The sequence below is a fragment of the Amphiura filiformis genome, chromosome 18 (genome assembly GCF_039555335.1).
Source record: "Amphiura filiformis chromosome 18, Afil_fr2py, whole genome shotgun sequence".
NCBI lineage: Eukaryota > Metazoa > Echinodermata > Ophiuroidea > Amphilepidida > Amphiuridae > Amphiura > Amphiura filiformis.
Window position 1 is genome coordinate 52,056,441 of NC_092645.1, and position 9,268 is coordinate 52,065,708.

A 9,268-nucleotide genomic window follows, 5' to 3' on the forward strand; every position below is an offset into this window, starting at 1 on the left:
TTTGTGAATGAAGAGAATGACATCGAAATGCAGGAATATGATGCGTTTGTATCGTATTCTGGCTCAGATGAAGACTTGGCCTGGATTCAAAATGAGCTGCTGAAACACATTGAAGAGGGCGACGAGCCTATGCGTCTGTACTTTGCTGCTAGAGATGAACCCCTCGGCCAGGCTAAGTTTGATGCCATCTTGGAACAAATGCAGCGAAGTCGTATAGACCATCTTACTCTTGTCTCCAAGTTATATGGAGAATGAATGGTGTTATTTCGAGATGCAGATGGCTCATATGAGATTATTTGATGAAAGTCTTGATGTAATTATACCAGTACTTCTACAAGAGATACCTGATAATAAACTAACTTTACTCACGCGTAAACTTCTGCTGAAACAGGATTGTCTTAAATGGACAGACGATTCTGTAGGTCAAGAACTGTTCTGGGGGAAATTGAAAGAACTTATAAAGAAACCAAGTCAGGTTGATCGCCGCTTTGATGTAGTCAGGTATAATGAAAATAGAGAGTGATTTTTTTATTACACTCTCTAAATGTAAAAGAGTGAAAAACTCACTTCCCAAAAGAGTGATTCACTTTAACATTGTTTAAGACCACTCAAAAAAGATTGAAATGTGTTAAAACCACTCTAAAAAGAGTAAAAACCAATCTCTAAAACAGTGAATTTTAACAAGGAGTTAAATGGAGGACAACTCTAAAATGTGTTTTCCTTCATTTAACTCCTTGAACGAGTTGAAATTCACTCTTTTTTTTTTTTTTTTTAAGTGAAGTTTAAAAACACATTTCACTCTTTTTTGAGTGGTTTTTATAAGTGAATCACTCTTTTGGGGGGTGAGTTTTTTACTCTTTACATTATAAGAGCACCGTAAAAACTCGGTAGTTAGCATAATTATGTGCTTACTATCGAGCGCTTTTGAAAACAAACATGATATGAAATTGTACCAAAGTCCGGCGCTTTACCAACTGAGCTAATGGGGTTGAGACATTTGCAGGTTTACTTGTTCGTATAGCTATATGTATCGATGATTTGCTCAAAACCCTTTACACTGTATAATCATTTCTATCCAAAGGAAGACGTTCGAAACGTTAATTCTGTGTTCTTCGCTGTATATAATGCAAAGATATTTGTACCCTACCCGCATGTGGAATGCGCAAGCATATCCCTGTTATCAGACCTCGGGCCAGCTTCAGCAAGAATGTTAGTAGCTATCTGGGCGCAAACCTGTCAGCATTCTCTATAAGATGTTTATAGTTTCATATTGTTTAAGCCTAGATAAGCATTTTCATTTTTTTAATGAGCACAACCACCGTGTTCCCAGCAAACACATAAATGTTCTTAAAACGTTTATTCAAACGTTTTAATAACAATTAAATGTCGGGTTATGTAAAGATCATGAACAAACGTTATTGTCAAATATTTTGGACAAACATTTTGCAAAATATTTTGTCAACAGCTAAATAATATTATGTTAAAATGTTTTGCATCACGTTTTCAAGAATGTTTTATGAATGTTTTAAAACGTTTAAACCTTTTCTGTAAAACGTTGAGTGTTTGCTGGGTTTGTATTGTTTAAACTTTGTATTTGAAACCGAAATGTTTATGATTATCTTCCTCTGATTATTGGGCTGTTCCCGTTGAAATCCATACATTCCCAGTTGAATCGATACATTCCCCTATGGAAGATATGACCTTAATCTTCCACACAGGGAGTGTATATTTCAAACAGAAGCACCCGTACACAGGTATAACCCCATTTGAAATCTACACTCCCTGTGTGGGAGATTAAGGCGATGTCTTCCATAGGGGTGTATGGATTTCAACTGGAATAGCCCGTTGCATCCAAACTCTCTAACTGCATGACAGCTACAGAAGAGTGTTATACTTTCACTCAAATGGAATGTAATAGGTAAATTATTGACTGTTAAAAATGCGAAATACCACCATGGAATGCAAATGTAAAAGAGCGAACCAAAAGGAGGGAGTATGTATGCAATGCACTCCAAAAAGAGTCATGTTAAAATCACTCCAAAAGTGTGATATTTTCACTCCAAAAGAGTGAAATTTTCATTGCTCAAGGAGTAGGCCTAATAAAGGACCAATCCAAAAAGAGTTGTCCCTATATCATACCTTAAGGGCTCTGGTATGAGCGTTTGGACAGTATTTTTTGTGGGACATGAGAGCACATCAGACATATCGAATTGCATTTTGAATACGAAGAATGTCCTTCTGATATCAAATAATTTTGATTTTTTTTTTAATTTGCGATATAATACAAATTTTATGACAAATTATTAAAATTTGATATTTTTAAATTTTTTGATATATAACAGCCATTGAAAAGCCGACGATCAATTGAAAATGTTGACCTTTCATATTGAAAATATACACCCCCCCCAAAAAAAAAGACCTTGATGTTTATTTATTTTTGGTGTTTTGGGGGAAAATCCATATCTTCAATACGAAAGGTCAAAATTTTCAATTGATCGCCGGCTTTTCATCCCAGCTTCATACACTTTAAGTACATATCATTAGATTTATAAAGTTTACATCGAGGACTAAAAATATTACCATAAAATGTGTATTATATCGCAAATTTCAAAAAAATCAAAATTATTTGATATCAGAAAGACATTCTTCGTATTCAGAATGCAATTCGATATATGTCTGATGTGTTCTCATGTTCCACAAAAAATACTGCCCAAACGCTCATACCAGATATCAATACGGTATATGAAAAATCCCAAACCAATCTGTGTCGATCGAGCCCACAGAACAAGTTTTTTTCGTCGCCTGATCGTATTGTACAATATGGGACCGATACAGGAAATACATATAACATCGACTTGTTTGGTAAAGAAAGTTTAACAATATATAATACGTTTCCTTCTACATTCAATTCTTCTCTTTTGTGTGAAATCCGGGTTCAACTTTTAATTCGAAGTCATTGCATATTCATTTTTACATTGTTTACAATATATGAAAATCTGAAAGAATCTTTTTCCTTTTTTTTTCAGATGAAAAAATATTTATTTACGGTATAAACAGAGGTAACATGTTAATGTATATAGTCCTATACAAAATTAAATCTTTATCATACACATGATATAATTATCAGGTAAGTATTTATACAGGTTTAGGGGGCAGAGGAGTTGCCTAGCACCCTATGCCCGTTAAAGGGTCTCTGAGAAAAAAGACCCTGTGATCAGACTGAAGGAATGGACATACATCCCCTGCAACATAATTTATATTGTTATTTCATGTATAGATGTTATACTCTACAAAGTGCAAAGAAATACCACATCATTTGTAAAATAACCCAAAAAGTACATAATAAGCGCAAAAAAGCAAACCAAATCAGTACCAACCGGGATCTAAAAAAGATTCAAGTAGTGTACATAATAAAGGAAAATAAATGTTAAAAACTGTTTAATATGTAAACAACAACATCCAAAATTTAGGTTTAAAATTTTTTGGCGAAATGGGATAATAAAAAGTACATAGACTGGAATCTTTTATCCAGTTTTGAATAAAAATGCATTTGTTCCCAGGATTCTGTGAATTATTTCTAAAAAAATTTTGAAACCATCTGAGTTTAGTACAACATTGTACGTTTAAGGAATCGGGTAATAACGTTTGCACAGTAGTTTTTGTGGGACATAAGTGCACATCAGACATACCAAATTGCATTCTGAATACGAGGAACGCCCTTCTGATATCAAATAATTTTGATTTTTTTTTCTTTCTTTATTTTGAAATTTGCGATATAATACAAATTTTATGGCAAAATAGATATTGTGGACAAATACAGTCTTCAAAGAAAACTTTATAAATCTAATGATATGTACTTAAGTGTAACTAGCTGGGAGGAAAAGCCTTTTGAAAATTTCGACCTTTCGTATTGAAGATATAAAAAAAAAACCTACAAATTTGAGGTCTTTTGGAGGGAAAAATGTATATCTTCAATATACGAAAGGTCTACATTTTCCAATAATGGAAGGCTTTTCCCCCCGCATACACTTTAAGTACATATCATTAGATTTATAAAATTTACTTCGAGGATTGTTACATATCAAAAATATCACTTTTTAATAATTTACCATGAAAGTTGTATTATATCGCGAATTTCAAAAAAATCAAAATTATTTTATATCATCAGGATATTCCTCGTATTCATGATATTCAGAATGCAATTTAGCGTGTCTGATGTGCTCTCAGGTCCCACAAAAATATGCAACTATCCGATTCCTTAAATAGCGCATTAAAATAACAGACCATCTTTAAGGGTCGAATCATGAAGCATCAACCTTTAGCCTATATCTTCCAATTTTCGTACATAGTTACCATGTTTACGAATAATTTGTTTTCTTAAACCAAAACCATTGTGCATTCTTCCGGCTGGAACTCTTTCTATCTTTGGAAAGAACATGAAGTAATGGAATAAACAGTGGGGTAAACAATATCACTAGGTTTGTCATTTGTAAAATGACTTTTTGATTGCTAATCACACCACCGTATTCAACCAAATGTGTGCAAACGTGAAATTTATACGCATAGGCCTATATCTTAAAAGTGAGAGGAACCTATCGTTCAACAGATCATCATGATCATTGACCAGCTGCATGTTGACAAAGTATATACACCATTAGGGACCGTTCACAAACACTTGTAACAGGGGGGCCTGATGCAAAAACAAAAATTCACTGATTTTTTTTTCAGGGCCCTCTTTCGGACCTTTAGTTATTTTCAGCCCCCCCTTTTTTTTTTTTTTTTTGGCATGGAAAATGAACATCAACCCCATTGGAAATAGTGTAAACTCATGTTCTACGAATAAAAAAATTAAGGTGATATTTCTAAAGGCCCCTCCCCCCTTCAGAGGGATAAAAAAATGTCATCCCCCCTTTGCATCAGCCCCTCTGCAAGTTTTTTTGTATGTTTTCTTACCAACCCAGTGCTGGTATTTTGTTTCCAAAGAAGACGATAAAAATCAGAACACGTCCGATGTGTTCAAAATCTTTTTCTTTTTTTTTTTAACACATCGGACGTGTTCTGGATGCGTTCAAATTTAAAATCCGAACCCTGAGCTCCAGAACCGCGGTCCAGAACGCGTCGAAATATTGAGGTGTTCAATGATTCTCTACTCATATCAGGCGGCGAGTGGCATGATAGAGCCGGCAACTTGTGAAACCGCCCGGCCGTATGGCATTTTCCATATACTCGGTTAGTTTTGTGGGGTTCATTATCGAACCCCAACGGTTTTAGCTTGTATTTATATTATTTATTAACATAGGCCTATTTGTTTGTGATATTTCAAGCGTTTTAAAATTTCAAAATAATCTCATTCAATTACACGGTTGACGATGGAAATTTACTGAATTTAGAGAATGCACGGCGCATACCACCTGACTCATATCTAAATGTTTATTTACGGCGAATATAAGCCGGGAATATAAGTCATTTTGTAGTACTGTGGAAATCAAATAGGCTATTAATTTTAAGCATGCGTGGTTTTCAAGGGCAATGTCATTCATAACTATCGTCAATGGCGGAGCAACGGGGTTATTAAATAATTTCTTTTATTTGTTTATGGGCATTCAACTATAGGATATCGCCAGACAAAGATTTTACCTTGGTTTCACCTTCGCTAGCCAAAGACATGCGAAGTATTGCACGAGTAAATTGAAGATAACTCATAATAGGCTATGTGTATGTTGCTATCTACTGAAGATAACCCATAATAGGCTTTGTGTATGTTGCTATCTACTGAAGATAACTCATAATAAGCCATGTGTATGTTGCTATCTACTGAAGATAACTCATAATAGGCTATGTGTATGTTGCTATCTACTGAAGATAACTCATAACAGGTCATGTGTATGTTGCTATTTACTGAAGATAACTCATAACAGGTCATGTGTATGTTGCTATCTACTGAAGATAACTCATAACAGGTCATGTGTATGTTGCTATCTACTGAAGATAACTCATAGTCCTTTGGATGAGAAGAATACTTTGGTATTGTTTTAAACCAAGATTTACCAACTTTGACATTTGACATTTGACTCCTGCGTTACCCTTTAAATCCAAAATCCGCCCAAAAAGCACCCAGGATACCAATTCAAAAATTCCCACCAAAACGTTTAAAATGAAATCTACATAAAATTCTGAAAAACGATTTTTGGCAGGTCGAAAGGGGGAGGCACAGATGTTTGGGCACAGTTTTGATATACACCATAAAAAGGTGTAGAAAAACATTAGGAACACGGTTAAAATATATCCTGCTCTCTGCGCTCGCATACGATAAGACAATTTAAGGTTTTAAATTTTGGTTCCCCAAAATTTTTCATGTGTATAAAAAAGGGGAGCAAAGACTTTTTGGCACGTCAAAAAAAAGGGGAAAGATTTTGGCATCGCCAAAGGGGGGGTGATTTTGGCAGACCATTTTGAGACTTCACCACCCCTGGGGTACACATATGATATTCAATGCACAGCCTTTTGAGCTTTTGTGCAGAAAAATATGCACTTTGATGGCTAAAAGGCTAGTATTAACTTAGCAAAATCAATCACCGTGTCCGATTCTTACGGTCGGTTGGTTACTTAAAAATCAAAACCGGCCTCAAGTTCATGAGTTCAGTGAGCATGCATGTGTATTATATTGTGTATTATTCTGGCTCTACACGACATATCGTTTCATGATTCACATAGCAATATACTCAAAAGACAGTGCAGTGGCAAGCCGAAGTCATAATTATATTCTTCAAGTTGCTTTTCGTTGTTTAATTTTGGTTGCAGCACTACACACAATTTTCTCAACTGCCTGAATTTACTCCAGATGGTATAAGCTGTAAGTCACCAGTTTCAAACACCACTCGGATATATAAAGTGATTCATTCCTAAGCTCATGTTTTATAGTCTGTCGTTGGCAATTTGCATGCATTATCCGTCCAATGCACTGGTAGCAGCTGGAGCTATAGACGACAATGAGACATATACGGGCATACAGGAACTTCTGTCTGGTAGTCATATGGTATGGTCTCTCCACACTCATTTTCAAATACTGGACCGAGTATGCTCCATTTGAGAACATCAACAATATCTACGTTAATTTAAAGTCAAGAAGCTTCGGAACAGAAAGTGACGTCGAACTGTCTATCAGTAACCTTTGTACATTCAAGGAACTTGATCGGAATATCAAAATTTTGCTGTCACCAAATCTTGCAATTGATATAAATCCAAAATGTATCAACAACAATACATTTTTCAATACTGATGTTGTTAACCCGCCTTCTTCGACTTCTGTTTTCCAGAACATACATTTATGCCAAAAAAGAAAGGATGTGTTTTTATTGTTAATCGTGTTAAGCGCAACTAAGGAAAGAAGTAAGAGGGATGTTATTAGACGAACGTGGGGGAAGAACGGCCGGGTCGCAGGAAAAGGGGTAGCTACAGTGTTTCTTATAGGGAAAAGTATGAACGCAACAGTAGAGAAGCAAATCGCGGAAGAAAACAGAGAACACCATGATATATGCAAAGAAGACTTCATAGACAGCTACGAAAATTTGACTTTGAAGACACTCATGGGCTTCGCTGGGCTTACGCATTTTGTCAATCAGCTAAATTTATCCTGAAAATTGATAGCGATACGTTGCCGAATATACCCGTTTTAGTTAAAAATCTGCAAAATGGAGCTGCCAGCGAGGACGTTTTTGAAGGGCATTTATTTACGGATGCACACCCAGTGAGGGAAATAAACAAACGAGACAGACTTTCACAAAGATGGATAATGACTTCAGAAGAGTATCCGTATCCTGAATACCCACCATATGTGGCAGGACCTTCGTATCTCTTGTCGAGTGATCTACTTCCTCGTATTTTGACAATATCTCGGCATGTAAAACATTTGAAACTTGAAGATGTTTATATGGGTATGGTTTTACACGTTTTAGGCATTGTACCACAAAATAACCATAGGTATACCCAAAGAGTTATTGGTAAAGGAGAGACCGGAGTTCATGAATACATGTGCTATTTATCCTGGTCGCATACGGTCAAAAGTGTATCAGAATGGTCTCTACTCTCAGTTTGGGGAAAATGGCATAATTTTGATTACCTTGAATTTTGTGGTAAGTTTAATATATCAAGTGACACACAGCTTGCTTATTGGGGAGGGGGAACGGGAAGAAACTTGGGCATGTTTAAACACATAGGAGGGAGGGAATGGAGGGAATGACAAAGGGAAAGAAACTGGAGAAGTTGAACGTAAAGAGAATTCCGAGAAAGAGAGGAAAAGATATGATGAGAGAGAGGAGGGCTGGTTAGGGTTAGCGATACTATTAGGGGTGGTGCAATAATTATGTGTACCCCGGGATGGTGAATTATAGGGGAGGAAGATTGTTATGCAGGCCAAAAGGGGGGGCAAGCATTTTTGGCAGGTCGAAAGGGGAGGAGGGGCAAGCGATTTTGGCAGGTCGAAAGGGGGGGCAAGCGATTTTGGCACAGATATTTTGGGCACCGTTTCTATATTACGCCCTTAAAAGGTGTAGGAAAACATTAGGAGCACGTTCAAGTCTGCAAAATTTCATGCACGCTGAGCTCGCATTATAATTATGATAAGACAGTTTAAGGTTTTAAATTCGGGTTCCCCAAAAACTTAGTGTGTAAGGGGGGCAAAGATTTTTGGCACGTCAAAAGGGGGAGGCAAAGGTTTTTGGCACGTCAAAGGGGGGCAAAAGGTTTTTGGCACGGCCAGGGGGGGGCAATCGATTTTTGGCAGACCACTTTGAGAATTCACCACCCCGGGGTACACATAATTATTGCACAGCCCTTAGAAATGGAGTTATGGTAATAACTTAGAAGTGTGAGTTTGGTTAGGATCAAAACAGGTATGTTTTCCGATGACATGACCTTAAGCTTTCACACAGGGAGTGTGAATTTCAAATGGGGTAGCCCCGTTTGAAATCTACACCCCCTATGTGGAAAATTAAGGTAATGTCTTTCATAGAGGGTGTATGGATTTCAACTGGAATACCCCATTTCGTTTTGAGACCCGATTTGTTTCTTTTATTTAAGAAATCCAGAAAAAAATTTACGTAAAATTAAAATGAGTTTTTTTCTCGTACATTTCGGTTTACAAACATGAAGCCAATAAATCCAATAACTTATAAGCAAGTGCATTTTGTAACTTTACGATGGACAACTTATACGGTAAGGGTAGGCCTACAAAGCTATACCGAATTTCCTACTTTTGCGTCTCCTAATT

General features: G+C 36.4%; 1 pseudogene; it reads left to right on the forward strand.

Moving 5' to 3' along the window:
- The first annotated feature begins 6,674 nt into the window (after positions 1 to 6,674).
- Positions 6,675 to 8,390, forward strand: LOC140138797 (beta-1,3-galactosyltransferase 1-like; annotated as a pseudogene).
- Positions 8,391 to 9,268: the final 878 nt, after the last annotated feature.